General features: G+C 46.5%; 4 non-coding genes across 4 annotated transcripts; 2 read left to right on the top strand and 2 right to left on the bottom strand.

The window, feature by feature from the left end:
* Positions 1–9,472: 9,472 nt before the first annotated feature.
* Positions 9,473–9,555, bottom strand: trnal-cag (transfer RNA leucine (anticodon CAG)). The gene has a single exon. It is a non-coding gene; the product is annotated as a tRNA-Leu (tRNA).
* A 1,174-nt stretch (positions 9,556–10,729) lies between these two features.
* On the top strand, positions 10,730–10,802 carry trnak-cuu (transfer RNA lysine (anticodon CUU)). The gene has a single exon. It is a non-coding gene; the product is annotated as a tRNA-Lys (tRNA).
* Positions 10,803–15,484: 4,682 nt separating this feature from the next.
* On the bottom strand, positions 15,485–15,567 carry trnal-cag (transfer RNA leucine (anticodon CAG)). Its single transcript has one exon. It is a non-coding gene; the product is annotated as a tRNA-Leu (tRNA).
* Positions 15,568–16,741: 1,174 nt separating this feature from the next.
* On the top strand, positions 16,742–16,814 carry trnak-cuu (transfer RNA lysine (anticodon CUU)). The gene has a single exon. It is a non-coding gene; the product is annotated as a tRNA-Lys (tRNA).
* Positions 16,815–21,290: the final 4,476 nt, after the last annotated feature.

Below are 21,290 nucleotides of genomic sequence, written 5' to 3'. Positions count from 1 at the left end.
GGGCATTTACTGAGACAATTATCAATTGTAGCAGTAAATCACAAAGTTGATTCTTTTGATGGCTTTAGAATCCAACCACGCGACATAACTCAAACAACGCGCACACACAGGTACTAATACACGAGGATAAATTTATTAATACATAGAATATGCATATAAACCTAACAGATCTTATCGAGAGGGTTATCAGAATACAAAAGGTATATATTCAATCAGTTACGAAGTGTTACACATCAAGAGGACATACGTTCAGTATATCATTCATTAAGACCGTTTCGTAAAGTGAACTTGGTTACAACTTCTACATTAGATACTCAAAACAAGTACATAACTCTTAGGAATTAAATTGATATCAACTGGTTGGGATAGCAATTGAATTCTCGAGCTGTAATGCATTGAAGTTGAATACTCATCCAATTTCTGGGGATTCAGATCTCCTGCAGGCACAAACAATCAGCTGCAGGCTTGTTGCTGTCCAATCCGCGCTCTCTGGCTCCGTGCCAGGCTGTGCTGTGCGGCTTGCGACGGTGCGCTGCTGATGCTCACTGACCGGCTAGTTAGTGTTGGCTTTAACTAGCAAAGTTTGTGCACAGGAGAAAAGATGACTGTGGATCCCAGCAAGTCAGGAAGAGGACCGGTTCGTTCCTGATGAAGAGCTAGTTCTGAATAGTGATTCAGCTGTCCACAGTTCTGACCTGTCCACGAGGCCTGCTGCTGGTTACTCTCTGGCAACCTCCACTCTAGACTCTTAGAACAAAGGAAAGTTCTGGCACTCGGACACACTGGCCGTTCCGTGGTTGTCCGGGCTGAGTCTCGGGATGGTCAGGAGGCGCGCTGCGAGAATGTCCTGCCCTTGGGAGCCTTCTGCTCCTGGGCCGTCCTGCCCTGGAATTCTCCTTTGAATTCCCTTTAGAACAGTCCACAGAATCCTCTCCAGAATCTTACTGAATCTCCCGAATCTGAATCTTGTTGAATCTCAATCTCCAGGCCTGTGTTGCCTGTTTTTACCTGGAGGAACTTCAGCTTGTTGATTGGCTGAAAGTTCCATGGGCATCAGAGTCCCACGTGGGTTACTCAGCCCTACCAGTCCCTGATTGGTTGATCAAGGTGAGATATGAGTCACTTACTCCTGACACTTAGGAATGCAGTCCAGATGTCCAACTGGCACTCCCTAGACAGATAGGCGCCAATGGATGACCATTGATCATGATAGCCAGGCTTAGCTAAGTGCACCCCCCTTTGGGAGCTGTCCTAGGAAACCTTAAATCACCCTAATGGTCTCTCTGTGGCTGCACCACAGAGATGAACAGAGAAATGGGGCCTCATTTGGGAAGCTCAGAAACACTTAATTCTGCCTTATTATTAAGCCTCGCCGCTACATATCCCCCCTTTTTGAAGGTCACGAGGTCCTGAGGCGTTGTTGCCTTCAAAACAAAACAGAGTTAAGTGATGTCCCTTGCCATTAGAACATTAATCTTAAATGTCTACATTACTCCTCGAGAATTCATACCGGAACCAGCATTGGGAACAAACAGGATGAATAACATCTGGAGTATGTATAAACACGGTAGGAGACATTATCTCAGTCTAGGAATTACACATCAGGAAGTTCACTGTCAATATCTGATACCTCTGTGGTAGATATTTGGGGAGAAGTCACTTCCTTTCTTTTGACATGCTACCTTTGACTCATTCATGCTACCCGGAGTACATCTTGATGTGAGAGTACATCATTCAGAGTACACTGTCAGTCATGATCCAGCTACCTGGCAGTAGTGTTACAATAACAACAGTTCCTGTTCCCAGCCCCCCGATAAACCACAACACCTGTGTTGGGTATCTGCTAGGGTGGTTTGGAGGTTTGTTCCATTAAAGCAAACTAACTACCTGTACCTCTTCAGGGCTTACTGTTTCTTGGATTTCTATCCAATTCAATAGTGTGGCACCTGAAGGCATCCATGACCTCAAGTTTGGTCTTATGTTGTCTGGTTCCAGACCGTACAGTGTTAAGTTACCATGCTGTACTATGGCCTCCTCAGGAACTTAAAGGAACTGTTTTATTAGGTAGCTGCATCATGCCTGTCACAAGTCACAGTGTCAGTTAAACGTGGTGTGCTGACCAGCCATTTACTTCCCACCTGCTCTTCATGGGGTTCATTAACCTTCCTCTGCTCGTTAGTAGCTTTACACCCTTCATTGGTGAATCGTTTAGACACAGCCAATGGATAGCTTTGGTAGCCATACCCATCTCAAGATTTGGAACCGAATTCAATCTTGGTTTGCCTTCTGGGTGAGCTATGAACGATGGGGTTAATGTCACACACTCCTCTACTGAGAAGAGTGGAATCAAGTGGGTTGGGAATTGTGCCGTGGTTAGACTGGCTACAGTGGCACTAAGCTCCCTTAACAGGTCTTGTGTCAACATTCTGGCCTGTTGCACACAAGCATAAACCCACTGTATAACACCAACAATCATGTCCACTGGTTGGGGAATAAGGTTTAACCCTGTTGCATAGGAAATTGCCTGTAGGGTTTTCCCTAAGCTTTCCAACTTTTGATGCTGTCGATACAGTCTGTCACTACCCTCTGGTATCTCTGACACCTGCCTTCTTGGGGCAGTCAGGGTGAGAGTGCCAGTAGCACACAAACCTACCAGAAAAAGCAAACGTGCAACAGTGGCGGCAGCAATCAGTCCTCCCAAAAGTCTTTTCGGGTGGCTGATCCCAGTCATCTCCTTCTGAGTGACTGTCGCCTTTCTAAGCTGGCGCAGCGTGTACATGGTGTCTTTCTCAGTATGCCATGTGGCATCTTGGGCACCAACATCCTGGAAATCTGGGGAGATCTGACGCAGCTGCTGATGCTGCTCCTCCTTTTCCAGGGCATCTGCTTTTTCGATTTGTTCATGCCTGTGCTCTAGGAACCCTGCAGGGGGCGGTGCAGCGGTGGACCATGCCTGACCCTCGGCTGAGTGGTCATCTGGAGCACCTGAGTGATCTGGGATTGTTACCCCATTCTCACTGTTCAGGTCCACCCTGCACACTTCCTGATTGAGGAATCCCTCTATCGGCATGTTTACAATCGTTCGCTGGGCGTGGGTGTAGGACACCTGCTCGCTCCCCCCTTCCCTCGCTAGGGGTTCAGGGAGCTGCCCCAGCACTGGGATAGCTAGTTCACTGTCTTCGAACTCGCTATCACCCACCAGGCCCATGTCAGTACAGGCGGGGATTCTGACACCCCTCTTTGCGATGTCCTGCACTGGCAGGCGGGTGGCTTGACCATCCAGCTCCAGTCTGGGTGAACCACTGTTGGTCAGACTCAGACTGACAGACTGAGCTGGTGGCTGTAAGAAAACCAGCTCGGCTTTCATTCCCTGTCCCTTCTGGGGGACTGGGTGTGTTGGAAACCCTGCCGTTGAGGCAGGAACAATCAGGTCAGTCTCACTCACTACCTGGTAGTTGTGAGAAATAATGTTACCTGACTGCAGGTTCCCTGGGTCACAGCAGAGGGAATCGGCATCTGGGATCAGGTGTGTCCACAGCGCAGTAGTCTCAGCGTCCAGCTGGACCTCCTGTCTAACCTGTGAATGTTGCACCAGGGGCACCTGGTGGTGGCCCTGTGACAGCTGCTCAAGCAGATCCTCACTAATAGAGGACCTCTCAGGGCTAAGGGTGAGGGCTACATCACCAACCTGCTCTCCTGCCATCTGGATCCCTTCCACCACCGCAGGGTGGTGGTCCTGACCCCTCTTGGGTGCCAGGGTGCACAGGGAAAGCTCCTTTTCATCGCCAGGTGGGGAGATCTGCTCCTCTTTAGGGATGTAAAAGGGGTGTGCTTTACCTGGTGGATCAGGCGGCTGCTTGGAGCACCGCTCCTGTGGCAGGGAGGCTGTTGTGACCTCAGCCGGGACACGACTTCCCTGTATATCCGGGGAACAAGAAAATATTTTTATTTCTTGTCCAGAGGGAACAGAAGGAATCTCCACATAGGCTTCTGTGTTCGGTGGGCACTGTGTGAGCACAGTCTGCCTCTTGGCCCCCCTTTCCTTCTGTACAGAAGGCTTAGGAGCCTTGACCTGTTTCCACACTTTGCCTTTCTGGTGATCCACCAAAGGTTCCTCTCTGAGTCGCATGCCCTTTTCTTTTTCAACCCGTTTGAGCTTGCCGTGTGACATCAAACACCTTTCAACCTCAGTGTCAATCAGCGTCTCACTGGGTAAGACATCTCCCATGGCAGCCTTGAGGTAAAAGCTTCCTGCTTTTCCTCTGTGTTTTACTGCCTGCTCTGTGACTTCAGGGGTGGAGTCAGCACTCACTTGGGAGTGGCTGACCTCATCCAGGCAGGAACCCTTCCGCTCAATCAGATAGACTGAGGGAGTGGGAGGGGGCGGGTCTCCGCCTCCTCCAGTGGAGAGTATCAGCTCATTCACGCTTCCGGCAGCCTTGGGGAGCGGTTGTCCCTGTCCTAATAAAGCTTGTTCAAGCCTGGCCAGGCGGGCGGCTACTGAATCCTTTTGTTCAGCCTTTTCTAGCCCTTTCCCTTCCCCGGTGTTCTCATGGCACTTAGGACGCTGGGTGCGGTCCTGTGTGAGTGCTTTGGAACGGGGCTTAGCCAGCTCAGGAGCCTGTGCTCCTTCGAGCAGGGGGGAATTAACCCTGCTGGCTCTGACGGCGAACACAGTCGCTTTAGCAGCTTTTTGCTCAGAGCGACTTTGGACATCATACTCCCAGGCTTTCTGCGCGAATCTCTTAATATCAGTCATTTTCATGGTCTGTGCATCTGTATGCATTAAGATCATCTTTCTGACTGACGGGTGGAGATTCGCAATGAATAAACCCTTGAAATGTGTGTTCTCTTCGCAACCCTCATAATTTCGCCCTGCAAAATAAGTTCGTCTAAGTCTCTCGTAATATTCGCGAGGGGACTCTGCTCTCTCGTGCTTAATGTTAAGAGCGGCGGCTATCGCAGCAGTCGGGTCAATAAACGCACTGTATTCTTCGATAAGTGCTTGACACAGCTCCTCAAAATCACTACAGACTTCTTTCATCTGCCTAGCCATCCACTCATGTACAGCTCTGCTGGTAGTTTTCCTGACCAGAAACACTTTCTCCTGTTCTGTGGCGTTTGGCAGGTACTGCAGGTTATACCTGAGGTCTTGAATATAACTCTCGATATTATTCTCTGACACTGCGGGGTCAAATCTCTCTATGTCCTTCGCTAGCTCTCTCAGAGAATGGAGATTTATCCTTCTAGCTTCTCCGCTGACGGAGATATGGAAGAGATCGTGGTCAGACTTGTCGCTGCTAGAGAGAGTGCTTAATAGCGACTCGAATTCAGACCTTTTAGCAACCATCGTTAAACTTAAAGAGTATTACTTTTAAGTACGAAATCACAGTTTTACCACAGAAAACCACAAGATCAGGTATGCAATCAACCTGGTAGATTGCAAAAGATCACAAAACACTCAAGCACTGCTTAAAGAGCAAGGGGAACTTTTTTTTTTCTTTCGGCTTTCAGCACACTGTATTATCGTGTATGAAACCCGCGGCGTTTTATATGAATTATTCCGCTTGGTTGATTCATTTCAGTCTTGCCACGCCCACCCAGGGACGCCATAAATGTAGTGTTTCATAGCCGTTCAGGGACGCCAAATATGTAATCATAGTGGCTCTCTGAAGGCACCAGTTCTGTAGGGTTTGGGCATTTACTGAGACAATTATCAATTGCAGCAGTAAATCACAAAGTTGATTCTTTTGATGGCTTTAGAATCCAACCACGCGACATAACTCAAACAACGCGCACACACAGGTACTAATACACGAGGATAAATTTATTAATACATAGAATATGCATATAAACCTAACAGATCTTATCGAGAGGGTTATCAGAATACAAAAGGTATATATTCAATCAGTTACGAAGTGTTACACATCAAGAGGACATACGTTCAGTATATCATTCATTAAGACCGTTTCGTAAAGTGAACTTGGTTACAACTTCTACATTAGATACTCAAAACAAGTACATAACTCTTAGGAATTAAATTGATATCAACTGGTTGGGATAGCAATTGAATTCTCGAGCTGTAATGCATTGAAGTTGAATACTCATCCAATTTCTGGGGATTCAGATCTCCTGCAGGCACAAACAATCAGCTGCAGGCTTGTTGCTGTCCAATCCGCGCTCTCTGGCTCCGTGCCAGGCTGTGCTGTGCGGCTTGCGACGGTGCGCTGCTGATGCTCACTGACCGGCTAGTTAGTGTTGGCTTTAACTAGCAAAGTTTGTGCACAGGAGAAAAGATGACTGTGGATCCCAGCAAGTCAGGAAGACGACCGGTTCGTTCCTGATGAAGAGCTAGTTCTGAATAGTGATTCAGCTGTCCACAGTTCTGACCTGTCCACGAGGCCTGCTGCTGGTTACTCTCTGGCAACCTCCACTCTAGACTCTTAGAACAAAGGAAAGTTCTGGCACTCGGACACACTGGCCGTTCCGTGGTTGTCCGGGCTGAGTCTCGGGATGGTCAGGAGGCGCGCTGCGAGAATGTCCTGCCCTTGGGAGCCTTCTGCTCCTGGGCCGTCCTGCCCTGGAATTCTCCTTTGAATTCCCTTTAGAACAGTCCACAGAATCCTCTCCAGAATCTTACTGAATCTCCCGAATCTGAATCTTGTTGAATCTCAATCTCCAGGCCTGTGTTGCCTGTTTTTACCTGGAGGAACTTCAGCTTGTTGATTGGCTGAAAGTTCCATGGGCATCAGAGTCCCACGTGGGTTACTCAGCCCTACCAGTCCCTGATTGGTTGATCAAGGTGAGATATGAGTCACTTACTCCTGACACTTAGGAATGCAGTCCAGATGTCCAACTGGCACTCCCTAGACAGATAGGCGCCAATGGATGACCATTGATCATGATAGCCAGGCTTAGCTAAGTGCACCCCCTTTGGGAGCTGTCCTAGGAAACCTTAAATCACCCTAATGGTCTCTCTGTGGCTGCACCACAGAGATGAACAGAGAAATGGGGCCTCATTTGGGAAGCTCAGAAACACTTAATTCTGCCTTATTATTAAGCCTCGCCGCTACAGTGGAGTAAGTTAGGTTTTCCAGAAAATGGTAGTTTTAGTACCAGGCAGATACAACAACTAGAAGAACAGTTAAAGTTAAAGAAATGTAATGCATCTTGTTATGTATGTGCTTTAATGCCTCATTCTACAGCCTCACCCATTTCTCTCCTGGTTAGAATCACTGTTTGGGCCAGGGGGAATGTTTTTCTTTAAGTTACTAACACCGATTATAGGGGCTGTGATACTTGTCTTCCTGTTTTTATGTTGCTATATGACATGTATTATTCCAATGCTTTTCAAATATGGTAATGAATATGTTTGCGCATCAGTATGTTCTGATAAGAACGCAAGAATCCGAAGTATGGGAGCCTCCTGGGAGTCCATATGAAGAATCTAACTTTTAATCATTTTCAAGAATAAAAAGGAGGGAATTGAAGTGGAAATCTAATAAGTAAATTGATTCTTAAAATGTAGAGAGCTTTGAAAAAAATATATTGGTGCTTTTAGATAATATATTTCAAGGATGTAATTGCTGTGCTACAGTACGTGCAGAATTTTAGAAAACAGTGCGTCAACAAAGTACACTGTTTGGGTTACTTTAGAAGACAATGTACCAAAACAATATATGCTGTCTGGTTCGTTAGAATTAGCCGAAAGTAACTGATGAGCTTTGAATAACAAATCTAGTGCTTCTTCTCTCGCTCTATGATGTAATCTGTTTTGTCTTAGGGAAAGGGGAAGTTTTTGAAGGGACAAAGCACTGAGCTTTTTTACAGCGCAACGTCTTATAAAAACCCTGTACTGCTTGTGACAAATTGAGTCTCTGGTTGCACTTTGCGAAGTGGCAACAGGGCTCCCAATATTGCAATATTGAAATAAAGACCTTACTCAGGTGAGAACTCTCTCTTGTGGCTTCCTTGATAGTTAAATTTCCACGACACACCGCCGTTGTTTTTCTCCATCGGAAGTTTGTCGTTAAGGAAAAACATCGCTGTCATTTTCTTGCCAGCCGGCGGCATTTCTTGTGCAGCGATGAGCCAGATTTGTATTTCGGATTTCGGAAGTTGTGTGAATTTCTTGAAGCTGAAAGTCAACTCGCTCCAGAAAAGAAATGTGCAGTCGCATGAAAGCCGTGCCTGCTTATTAAACCGCAGGACCTGAGCTTGCGTTCTGTTTCTCATCGCGTTCGCAAAGGCGATTCCTGCCTCTAACACTGCTATGTCTGCGATTCAAAGTGCCGTGTGGAGCAGCTTCGAAAGTCTCGTTCACGCTCCTCCGATGTTGCTTTCTCTCTGCCTAACGAAGTTCCATTTTGGTGTCGGAGCGGGGAGACCTAATCATTCCAGCTTTAAGCCACCCTTCAATCTTCTGAGGGGTGTCTGAGTGCTAGCGTGTCATTTGCTTTTTTTTTTTTTGAAACGGAGAGCGACGTTGAAAAAGGTTACCTCCGCCGCCTCGCCCTCCGTGTTAAATGATCGCAAGACGGCGGCGGCGGCGCTCCCTGTAGTTGTGGCCGAGCGGTTAAGGCGATGGACTAGAAAGCCATTGGGCTCTCCCCGCGCCGGGTCGAATCCTGCCGACTACGGCGTCCTTCTCGTGTCGCCGTGCGCCTGCCCAGAAAAAGGCGGAGTGCCGTTTCTCTCTTCCTGCTTCTTGTACAAACGCTAAATCGCTTGGACCTGCTGCCTTGGAAGTCATGTCTTCAGCGTCCCCCAGCGACATTTCACACTTGGAAGCAGACAACCACGCTTTTGGCATTGGCATGCCTTGCGCCCTACTTCCAGCCTTTGAAGATCTAATTATTCAAACTGAAAGAACCGACTGAATAGGTGTTTGCAGTGCACCAGGAGGAGCAGTGACCATAGCAGTGGAGGGGTGAGGATGGCGCAGATGGAAACGTTTTCATGCGCTCCTCTGGGAGGAATGAAAATAAAAGGCGAAACCGGAAACAGTAGTAGCCGCAAGAGGAAGTGTCTTCAAGCGCCAAGCAAGCGCTCCTCGTTAGTATAGTGGTGCGTATTCCCGCCCGTCACGTGGGAGACCAGGGATGGATTGCTTGACGGCGAGCCGGGTTGCTTTTCTCCCATCAGATTCCAACCGCTAATGCTAACGCAGTTTGTGGGAGCTTACGTGCTTCTCCTTTTCCGTCATTTTCGGACGACTATTCCAAAGGGGTAACCTGATGGAATAGGGGCCTGAAGACACGAGGCATTCTTAAACCAGCACTGGGCTGCACGGCCTTCTGTTGCGATCAGATTATATTCGAGTGAAAAAGCCAGAGCAGCCGCTTCCATCCTATGGAGTACGAGCTAAATCAGGAGAGGTATGGGACACGCGCGTGCCTATAGGTGCACGTCTCCTACGTCAGGCTGCTTCACCCATGTGCACCCGACTGGAGAGGGAATGGAGCAAGCTTTTTGTCAGGAGTGGGATTCGAACCCACGCCTCCAGGGGAGACTGCGACCTGAACGCAGCGCCTTAGACCGCTCGGCCATCCTGACGCCAGCCCTCTTCCCCAAAGCGGTCTGATGAGCCACCGCGATCCCACTACGCTCTTCGAGTATCGCACTGTTATTAATACTACAGTGTGACTCCAGCATTAAAATGTTTGGAAAATGTGTCGGCCTTTATAATCCAGTGTAGAGCAGCGTGTGATGATTTGTGCTACAAAACACCAAGCGCTCAAAGTGACGTCTGCGTTTGTCACTGAAACTTTCAACTCTTTCATCACTTATGTAGGAAATACAAAGAGCAGTTAGGTGGAACGCGTAGGATGGCCGTCAACAGAGTGGCGCAGCGGGAGCGTGCTGGGCCCATAACCCAGAGGTCGATGGATCGAAACCATCCTCTGCTACATGTGTCTTACGCATGGTTCATAAGCATTCCATCGGGTTAGCAAAGTGCATTAAAGTAGTGTGGATCTCCCTTTCCTTAAGTTCTGTTCTGAGTTTCTCTCTCGTGTGTGTTTGTGCAAGCTTGACACTTGCGGGACTCTTTCATCTTCACCAATACGGAGATGACCAAATGTGTCTTCGGTTGTTCTGAGATCTTTGATAGTTTCTTCGAATGCTTCAAGTGAACCTCGAAATCGAAGCAGTTATGTTTATATTGATTTCTCGCATTAATCATTATTAACCAGGAACAGCCAGCACAGTCGGTCGCATTAGTAATTATGTCACTTCTCTACTTAGCAGAGCATTCAAAGACCCACTGGAAGCAGGAAAGCACTAAGACACTGCAAAACTGAACTCGGGAAAATCATACTGGGAGCTCTGAGCGATGTCTGCATCCAAGCCATCCAATACGGACTCTGAGACCTTGGAATATCAACACTATGATGCGCTACCTTTTCCCTGGAGCAAAACGATGGAATTAGAAGAATGCTTACCGCAGGATACAACTGTGCCGTTGTTATTTGGAGCACGGTTTTCACTTGCATGAAAACTACAGCAGAACGTAGAAGGATGATCACAGAGGAGTCCACGCGGGCATGCTGAGGAGATTGTAGGTCGTACATTTCAATGATTACTGACATTTGCGCTGCTTGAGGTACAGTAATCAACAAAGAACAGGGTGTGCTACTCTCGAATCCGGTCACCACATGATGAAAAGCCAGGAAGTATACCTTGTCCAATTGACGTCAACAGGGACACGTTAACCCCTTGCTTCCCTGGCGCCCGGCTAGCTCAGTCGGTAGAGCATGAGACTCTTAATCTCAGGGTCGTGGGTTCGAGCCCCACGTTGGGCGGTGCCCGTCTCCTTATTAACAAAGTTTCGTGCTCATCCTTGACCCTCTTACACCTTGATGGTACCGAGCACTAAACTTTAATGCACAGGTGTGATGAAACTGAGAGGAAAAAGGCTTATCTAGCTCTTTGCCCGAGAGATAAATCAAAGGTTCCGCAGACAATCCGTTGGCTCCGGTCACTCTGACGCAGATAGGAGCTGCAGCCATCATAACTTGTATGAAAACTGATAAGAGCTCCTGTCTATTTACAGTTTCATTTACTCTAGCCTTTCCTTAAACACTGCGTGTACGAAGGCTAAGAAATTGCAGAGCTATTCTAATACAATAACTATTTGGAATCTTTTCGCCATAACAGTTTCACTGTGATTTTGCAGGTAACACGTACGTACGTAACATTTTGAACCGCACTGGAAAAATATGGGAAAGAAATGGCGAAAAGCAACTCTTCAACACGTGGCAATATCTTCCTGAGCGGAGTCCTGTTCTCGAAGCTCGACACTCTGCAAGAGTCACTTCTCCCAACTTGCGCCCGCAGGTTTCCGTAGTGTGCCTGCAAAGAGCCATCCGTTTGAGACAGGCGCACGTTCCGATTTCATTGAACTAAGCTAGATGCACAATTTCGAATGCAGCCTTCATCACAAACGACTGTTCATTTCTCGAAAGCTTGTCATGTAAAAAAAGGAAACAAAGAACGAAAACATACAGCTGACAATCTTCTGAAGCTGCAGATTTAGCTTTTGAGAAATGGACATTTTATGTATGCAGATGCTTTTCAAGCGCTGGTTTTAGAACATCGCTGTGCTTCCAGCATCATTCTCAGCCTTCTAAACTGCCTATCGAGGTGCCGATCACTTTGTAAAGCGCTTGAGAGGCCGGAGCTGCTCAAACTGCTCTTGCCGTTTCCTTCAATCAAAAGCACTATTTTTTTCGTTGTATGGAAAGCTTTTCAAGTCTTGCATCGACACGCACCTTTCCTGAAATGTCCAAAGGGTGAATGTTTCGCAAAGAAATCCAGTCTACCTTTAGGGGGCATGATGTTGAAATCGGAACAAGCCCTGGGTGGGCTTGAACCAGCAGCCGTTCAGTTAACAGCTGCACAGAAACGCCCCCCGCTTGCTTTGTATCATTCGCAAGTTTCTGGTTAAAGAGTAAAAAAGGCTGGAATTCTTTTCCAGAAGCAGCCGGCAGGATTTCTTCTGCACCCACCCAGAAAAGCCAAGAATTGTATTTCATCTGTCGCAAGCTGTATGTTTCAGAAAGAGAATGAATACTTGCATTAAACTGAATCAAGCCGACAGACACGCACCTGAAGTGGAAATCTAATAAGTAAATTGATTCTTAAAATGTAGAGAGCTTTGAAAAAAATATATTGGTGCTTTTAGATAATATATTTCAAGGATGTAATTGCTGTGCTACAGTACGTGCAGAATTTTAGAAAACAGTGCGTCAACAAAGTACACTGTTTGGGTAACTTTAGAAGACAATGTACCAAAACAATATATGCTGTCTGGGTCGTTAGAATTAGCCGAAAGTAACTGATAAGCTTTGAATAACAAATCTAGTGCTTCTTCTCTCGTTCTATGTTGTAATCTGTTTTGTCTTAGGGAAAGGGGAAGCTTTTGAAGGGACAAAGCACTGAGCTTTTTTACAGCGCAACGTCTTATAAAAACCCTGTACTGCTTGTAACAAATTGAGTCTCCGGTTGCACTTTGCGAAGTGGCAACAGGGCTCCCAATATTGCAATATTGAAATAAAGACCTTACTCAGGTGAGAACTCTCTCTTGTGGCTTCCTTGATAGTTAAATTTCCACGACAGAATTGGCACCCCAGATGGGACACTAACCTGAGCGCGGACGGCTGCTGAAACTCCATCCGGAGCCGGACAATTTTAGCAAATTGGACGAACCTCGGAGGATAAACTGTTTGTCCTTCCTGAGACGCGTCTGGAGAATTCACGGCTGTCTGACGTCAGTAAGTGATCCTTTTAACGAACTTTTGTTTTAAGACGATTTATAAGAATTTTTTCTGTGGTCTTATAGCAGAGAAAGAGCAGGCCGGTGAGGGTGTTCTCACGCGGGTTTGATGAGTCCGGGACTCATAAAGAACTTATCTTAACACAGACGTGTGGTTTTTGCTCTGCGGAGTAGTTAATGTGATAAGGTTCTAAAGTAAGGCACCGATCGGTAAAAATGGGAAATGAAAATTCGAAGACGGAAACAGGACCGAGCGGTCCAGCGAAGTACATGTACAGGGAATTTGGAGAAAGGGGAATAAAGTGTCTTCCATCGTGGAGTAAGTTAGGTTTTCCAGAAAATGGTAGTTTTAGTACCAGGCAGATACAACAAATAGAAGAACAGTTAAAGTTAAAGAAATGTAATGCATCTTGTTATGTATGTGCTTTAATGCCTCATTCTACAGCCTCACCCATTTCTCTCCTGGTTAGAATCACTGTTTGGGCCAGGGGGAATGTTTTTCTTTAAGTTACTAACACCGATTATAGGGGCTGTGATACTTGTCTTCCTGTTTTTATGTTGCTATATGACATGTATTATTCCAATGCTTTTCAAATATGGTAATGAATATGTTTGCGCATCAGTATGTTCTGATAAGAACGCAAGAATCCGAAGTATGGGAGCCTCCTGGGAGTCCATATGAAGAATCTAACTTTTAATCATTTTCAAGAATAAAAAGGAGGGAATTGAAGTGGAAATCTAATAAGTAAATTGATTCTTAAAATGTAGAGAGCTTTGAAAAAAATATATTGGTGCTTTTAGATAATATATTTCAAGGATGTAATTGCTGTGCTACAGTACGTGCAGAATTTTAGAAAACAGTGCGTCAACAAAGTACACTGTTTGGGTTACTTTAGAAGACAATGTACCAAAACAATATATGCTGTCTGGTTCGTTAGAATTAGCCGAAAGTAACTGATGAGCTTTGAATAACAAATCTAGTGCTTCTTCTCTCGCTCTATGATGTAATCTGTTTTGTCTTAGGGAAAGGGGAAGTTTTTGAAGGGACAAAGCACTGAGCTTTTTTACAGCGCAACGTCTTATAAAAACCCTGTACTGCTTGTGACAAATTGAGTCTCCGGTTGCACTTTGCGAAGTGGCAACAGGGCTCCCAATATTGCAATATTGAAATAAAGACCTTACTCAGGTGAGAACTCTCTCTTGTGGCTTCCTTGATAGTTTAATTTCCACGACACACCGCCGTTGTTTTTCTCCATCGGAAGTTTGTCGTTAAGGAAAAACATCGCTGTCATTTTCTTGCCAGCCGGCGGCATTTCTTGTGCAGCGATGAGCCAGATTTGTATTTCGGATTTCGGAAGTTGTGTGAATTTCTTGAAGCTGAAAGTCAACTCGCTCCAGAAAAGAAATGTGCAGTCGCATGAAAGCCGTGCCTGCTTATTAAACCGCAGGACCTGAGCTTGCGTTCTGTTTCTCATCGTGTTCGCAAAGGCGATTCCTGCCTCTAACACTGCTATGTCTGCGATTCAAAGTGCCGTGTGGAGCAGCTTCGAAAGTCTCGTTCACGCTCCTCCGATGTTGCTTTCTCTCTGCCTAACGAAGTTCCATGTTGGTGTCGGAGCGGGGAGACCTAATCATTCCAGCTTTAAGCCACCCTTCAATCTTCTGAGGGGTGTCTGAGTGCTAGCATGTCATTTGCCTGTTTTTTTGAAACGGAGAGCGACGTTGAAAAAGGTTACCTCCGCCGCCTCGCCCTCCGTGTTAAATGATCGCAAGACGGCGGCGGCGGCGCTCCCTGTAGTTGTGGCCGAGCGGTTAAGGCGATGGACTAGAAAGCCATTGGGCTCTCCCCGCGCCGGGTCGAATCCTGCCGACTACGGCGTCCTTCTCGTGTCGCCGTGCGCCTGCCCAGAAAAAGGCGGAGTGCCGTTTCTCTCTTCCTGCTTCTTGTACAAACGCTAAATCGCTTGGACCTGCTGCCTTGGAAGTCATGTCTTCAGCGTCCCCCAGCGACATTTCACACTTGGAAGCAGACAACCACGCTTTTGGCATTGGCATGCCTTGCGCCCTACTTCCAGCCTTTGAAGATCTAATTATTCAAACTGAAAGAACCGACTGAATAGGTGTTTGCAGTGCACCAGGAGGAGCAGTGACCATAGCAGTGGAGGGGTGAGGATGGCGCAGATGGAAACGTTTTCATGCGCTCCTCTGGGAGGAATGAAAATAAAAGGCGAAACCGGAAACAGTAGTAGCCGCAAGAGGAAGTGTCTTCAAGCGCCAAGCAAGCGCTCCTCGTTAGTATAGTGGTGCGTATTCCCGCCCGTCACGTGGGAGACCAGGGATGGATTGCTTGACGGCGAGCCGGGTTGCTTTTCTCCCATCAGATTCCAACCGCTAATGCTAACGCAGTTTGTGGGAGCTTACGTGCTTCTCCTTTTCCGTCATTTTCGGACGACTATTCCAAAGGGGTAACCTGATGAAATAGGGGCCTGAAGACACGAGGCATTCTTAAACCAGCACTGGGCTGCACGGCCTTCTGTTGCGATCAGATTATATTCGAGTGAAAAAGCCAGAGCAGCCGCTTCCATCCTATGGAGTACGAGCTAAATCAGGAGAGGTATGGGACACGCGCGTGCCTATAGGTGCACGTCTCCTACGTCAGGCTGCTTCACCCATGTGCACCCGACTGGAGAGGGAATGGAGCAAGCTTTTTGTCAGGAGTGGGATTCGAACCCACGCCTCCAGGGGAGACTGCGACCTGAACGCAGCGCCTTAGACCGCTCGGCCATCCTGACGCCAGCCCCCTCCCCCAAAGCGGTCTGATGAGCCACCGCGATCCCACTACGCTCTTCGAGTATCGCACTGTTATTAATACTACAGTGTGACTCCAGCATTAAAATGTTTGGAAAATGTGTCGGCCTTTATAATCCAGTGTAGAGCAGCGTGTGATGATTTGTGCTACAAAACACCAAGCGCTCAAAGTGACGTCTGCGTTTGTCACTGAAACTTTCAACTCTTTCATCACTTATGTAGGAAATACAAAGAGCAGTTAGGTGGAACGCGTAGGATGGCCGTCAGCAGAGTGGCGCAGCGGGAGCGTGCTGGGCCCATAACCCAGAGGTCGATGGATCGAAACCATCCTCTGCTACATGTGTCTTACGCATGGTTCATAAGCATTCCATCGGGTTAGCGAAGTGCATTAAAGTAGTGTGGATCTCCCTTTCCTTAAGTTCTGTTCTGAGTTTCTCTCTCGTGTGTGTTTGTGCAAGCTTGACACTTGCGGGACTCTTTCATCTTCACCAATACGGAGATGACCAAATGTGTCTTCGGTTGTTCTGAGATCTTTGATAGTTTCTTCGAATGCTTCAAGTGAACCTCGAAATCGAAGCAGTTATGTTTATATTGATTTCTCGCATTAATCATTATTAACCAGGAACAGCCAGCACAGTCGGTCGCATTAGTAATTATGTCACGTCTCTACTTAGCAGAGCATTCAAAGACCCACTGGAAGCAGGAAAGCACTAAGACACTGCAAAACTGAACTCGGGAAAATCATACTGGGAGCTCTGAGCGATGTCTGCATCCAAGCCATCCAATACGGACTCTGAGACCTTGGAATATCAACACTATGATGCGCTACCTTTTCCCTGGAGCAAAACGATGGAATTAGAAGAATGCTTACCGCAGGATACAACTGTGCCGTTGTTATTTGGAGCACGGTTTTCACTTGCATGAAAACTACAGCAGAACGTAGAAGGATGATCACAGAGGAGTCCACGCGGGCATGCTGAGGAGATTGTAGGTCGTACATTTCAATGATTACTGACATTTGCGCTGCTTGAGGTACAGTAATCAACAAAGAACAGGGTGTGCTACTCTCGAATCCGGTCACCACATGATGAAAAGCCAGGAAGTATACCTTGTCCAATTGACGTCAACAGGGACACGTTAACCCCTTGCTTCCCTGGCGCCCGGCTAGCTCAGTCGGTAGAGCATGAGACTCTTAATCTCAGGGTCGTGGGTTCGAGCCCCACGTTGGGCGGTGCTCGTCTCCTTACTAACAAAGTTTCGTGCTCATCCTTGACCCTCTTACACCTTGATGGTACCGAGCACTAAACTTTAATGCACAGGTGTGATGAAACTGAGATGAAAAGGGCTTATCTAGCTCTTTGCCCGAGAGATAAATCAAAGGTTCCGCAGACAATCCGTTGGCTCCGGTCACTCTGACGCAGATAGGAGCTGCAGCCATCATAACTTGTATGAAAACTGATAAGAGCTCCTGTCTATTTACAGTTTCATTTACTCTAGCCTTTCCTTAAACACTGCGTGTACGAAGGCTAAGAAATTGCAGAGCTATTCTAATACAATAACTATTTGGAATCTTTTCGCCATAACAGTTTCACTGTGATTTTGCAGGTAACACGTACGTACGTAACATTTTGAACCGCACTGGAAAAATATGGGAAAGAAATGGCGAAAAGCAACTCTTCAACACGTGGCAATATCTTCCTGAGCGGAGTCCTGTTCTCGAAGCTCGACACTCTGCAAGAGTCACTTCTCCCAACTTGCGCCCGCAGGTTTCCGTAGTGTGCCTGCAAAGAGCCATCCGTTTGAGACAGGCGCACGTTCCGATTTCATTGAACTAAGCTAGATGCACAATTTCGAATGCAGCCTTCATCACAAACGACAGTTCATTTCTCGAAAGCTTGTCATGTAAAAAAAGGAAACAAAGAACGAAAACATACAGCTGACAATCTTCTGAAGCTGCAGATTTAGCTTTTGAGAAATGGACATTTTATGTATGCAGATGCTTTTCAAGCGCTGGTTTTAGAACGTCGCTGTGCTTCCAGCATCATTCTCAGCCTTCTAAACTGCCTATCGAGGTGCCGATCACTTTGTAAAGCGCTTGAGAGGCCGGAGCTGCTCAAACTGCTCTTGCCGTTTCCTTCAATCAAAAGCACTATTTTTTTCGTTGTATGGAAAGCTTTTCAAGTCTTGCATCGACACGCACCTTTCCTGAAATGTCCAAAGGGTGAATGTTTCGCAAAGAAATCCAGTCTACCTTTAGGGGGCATGATGTTGAAATCGGAACAAGCCCTGGGTGGGCTTGAACCAGCAGCCGTTCAGTTAACAGCTGCACAGAAACGCCCCCCGCTTGCTTTGTATCATTCGCAAGTTTCTGGTTAAAGAGTAAAAAAGGCTGGAATTCTTTTCCAGAAGCAGCCGGCAGGATTTCTTCTGCACCCACCCAGAAAAGCCAAGAATTGTATTTCATCTGTCGCAAGCTGTATGTTCCAGAAAGAGAATGAATACTTGCATTAAACTGAATCAAGCCGACAGACACGCACCTGAAGTGGAAATCTAATAAGTAAATTGATTCTTAAAATGTAGAGAGCTTTGAAAAAAATATATTGGTGCTTTTAGATAATATATTTCAAGGATGTAATTGCTGTGCTACAGTACGTGCAGAATTTTAGAAAACAGTGCGTCAACAAAGTACACTGTTTGGGTAACTTTAGAAGACAATGTACCAAAACAATATATGCTGTCTGGGTCGTTAGAATTAGCCGAAAGTAACTGATAAGCTTTGAATAACAAATCTAGTGCTTCTTCTCTCGTTCTATGTTGTAATCTGTTTTGTCTTAGGGAAAGGGGAAGCTTTTGAAGGGACAAAGCACTGAGCTTTTTTACAGCGCAACGTCTTATAAAAACCCTGTACTGCTTGTAACAAATTGAGTCTCCGGTTGCACTTTGCGAAGTGGCAACAGGGCTCCCAATATTGCAATATTGAAATAAAGACCTTACTCAGGTGAGAACTCTCTCTTGTGGCTTCCTTGATAGTTAAATTTCCACGACAGAATTGGCACCCCAGATGGGACACTAACCTGAGCGCGGACGGCTGCTGAAACTCCATCCGGAGCCGGACAATTTTAGCAAATTGGACGAACCTCGGAGGATAAACTGTTTGTCCTTCCTGAGACGCGTCTGGAGAATTCACGGCTGTCTGACGTCAGTAAGTGATCCTTTTAACGAACTTTTGTTTTAAGACGATTTATAAGAATTTTTTCTGTGGTCTTATAGCAGAGAAAGAGCAGGCCGGTGAGGGTGTTCTCACGCGGGTTTGATGAGTCCGGGACTCATAAAGAACTTATCTTAACACAGACGTGTGGTTTTTGCTCTGCGGAGTAGTTAATGTGATAAGGTTCTAAAGTAAGGCACCGATCGGTAAAAATGGGAAATGAAAATTCGAAGACGGAAACAGGACCGAGCGGTCCAGCGAAGTACATGTACAGGGAATTTGGAGAAAGGGGAATAAAGTGTCTTCCATCGTGGAGTAAGTTAGGTTTTCCAGAAAATGGTAGTTTTAGTACCAGGCAGATACAACAACTAGAAGAACAGTTAAAGTTAAAGAAATGTAATGCATCTTGTTATGTATGTGCTTTAATGCCTCATTCTACAGCCTCACCCATTTCTCTCCTGGTTAGAATCACTGTTTGGGCCAGGGGGAATGTTTTTCTTTAAGTTACTAACACCGATTATAGGGGCTGTGATACTTGTCTTCCTGTTTTCATGTTGCTATATGACATGTATTATTCCAATGCTTTTCAAATATGGTAATGAATATGTTTGCGCATCAGTATGTTCTGATAAGAACGCAAGAATCCGAAGTATGGGAGCCTCCTGGGAGTCCATATGAAGAATCTAACTTTTAATCATTTTCAAGAATAAAAAGGAGGGAATTGAAGTGGAAATCTAATAAGTAAATTGATTCTTAAAATGTAGAGAGCTTTGAAAAAAATATATTGGTGCTTTTAGATAATATATTTCAAGGATGTAATTGCTGTGCTACAGTACGTGCAGAATTTTAGAAAACAGTGCGTCAACAAAGTACACTGTTTGGGTTACTTTAGAAGACAATGTACCAAAACAATATATGCTGTCTGGTTCGTTAGAATTAGCCGAAAGTAACTGATAAGCTTTGAATAACAAATCTAGTGCTTCTTCTCTCGCTCTATGATGTAATCTGTTTTGTCTTAGGGAAAGGGGAAGTTTTTGAAGGGACAAAGCACTGAGCTTTTTTACAGCGCAACGTCTTATAAAAACCCTGTACTGCTTGTGACAAATTGAGTCTCTGGTTGCACTTTGCGAAGTGGCAACAGGGCTCCCAATATTGCAATATTGAAATAAAGACCTTACTCAGGTGAGAACTCTCTCTTGTGGCTTCCTTGATAGTTAAATTTCCACGACACACCGCCGTTGTTTTTCTCCATCGGAAGTTTGTCGTTAAGGAAAAACATCGCTGTCATTTTCTTGCCAGCCGGCGGCATTTCTTGTGCAGCGATGAGCCAGATTTGTATTTCGGATTTCGGAAGTTGTGTGAATTTCTTGAAGCTGAAAGTCAACTCGCTCCAGAAAAGAAATGTGCAGTCGCATGAAAGCCGTGCCTGCTTATTAAACCGCAGGACCTGAGCTTGCGTTCTGTTTCTCATCGCGTTCGCAAAGGCGATTCCTGCCTCTAACACTGCTATGTCTGCGATTCAAAGTGCCGTGTGGAGCAGCTTCGAAAGTCTCGTTCACGCTCCTCCGATGTTGCTTTCTCTCTGCCTAACGAAGTTCCATTTTGGTGTCGGAGCGGGGAGACCTAATCATTCCAGCTTTAAGCCACCCTTCAATCTTCTGAGGGGTGTCTGAGTGCTAGCATGTCATTTGCCTTTTTTTTTTTTGAAACGGAGAGCGACGTTGAAAAAGGTTACCTCCGCCGCCTCGCCCTCCGTGTTAAATGATCGCAAGACGGCGGCGGCGGCGCTCCCTGTAGTTGTGGCCGAGCGGTTAAGGCGATGGACTAGAAAGCCATTGGGCTCTCCCCGCGCCGGGTCGAATCCTGCCGACTACGGCGTCCTTCTCGTGTCGCCGTGCGCCTGCCCAGAAAAAGGCGGAGTGCCGTTTCTCTCTTCCTGCTTCTTGTACAAACGCTAAATCGCTTGGACCTGCTGCCTTGGAAGTCATGTCTTCAGCGTCCCCCAGCGACATTTCACACTTGGAAGCAGACAACCACGCTTTTGGCATTGGCATGCCTTGCGCCCTACTTCCAGCCTTTGAAGATCTAATTATTCAAACTGAAAGAACCGACTGAATAGGTGTTTGCAGTGCACCAGGAGGAGCAGTGACCATAGCAGTGGAGGGGTGAGGATGGCGCAGATGGAAACGTTTTCATGCGCTCCTCTGGGAGGAATGAAAATAAAAGGCGAAACCGGAAACAGTAGTAGCCGCAAGAGGAAGTGTCTTCAAGCGCCAAGCAAGCGCTCCTCGTTAGTATAGTGGTGCGTATTCCCGCCCGTCACGTGGGAGACCAGGGATGGATTGCTTGACGGCGAGCCGGGTTGCTTTTCTCCCATCAGATTCCAACCGCTAATGCTAACGCAGTTTGTGGGAGCTTACGTGCTTCTCCTTTTCCGTCATTTTCGGACGACTATTCCAAAGGGGTAACCTGATGGAATAGGGGCCTGAAGACACGAGG

This window comes from Atractosteus spatula, chromosome 25 (genome assembly GCF_055471065.1).
Source record: "Atractosteus spatula isolate fAtrSpa1 chromosome 25, fAtrSpa1.hap1, whole genome shotgun sequence".
In the NCBI taxonomy this organism is placed as follows: Eukaryota; Metazoa; Chordata; class Actinopteri; order Semionotiformes; family Lepisosteidae; genus Atractosteus; species Atractosteus spatula.
This window is presented reverse-complemented; position numbering and strand designations above follow the sequence as displayed.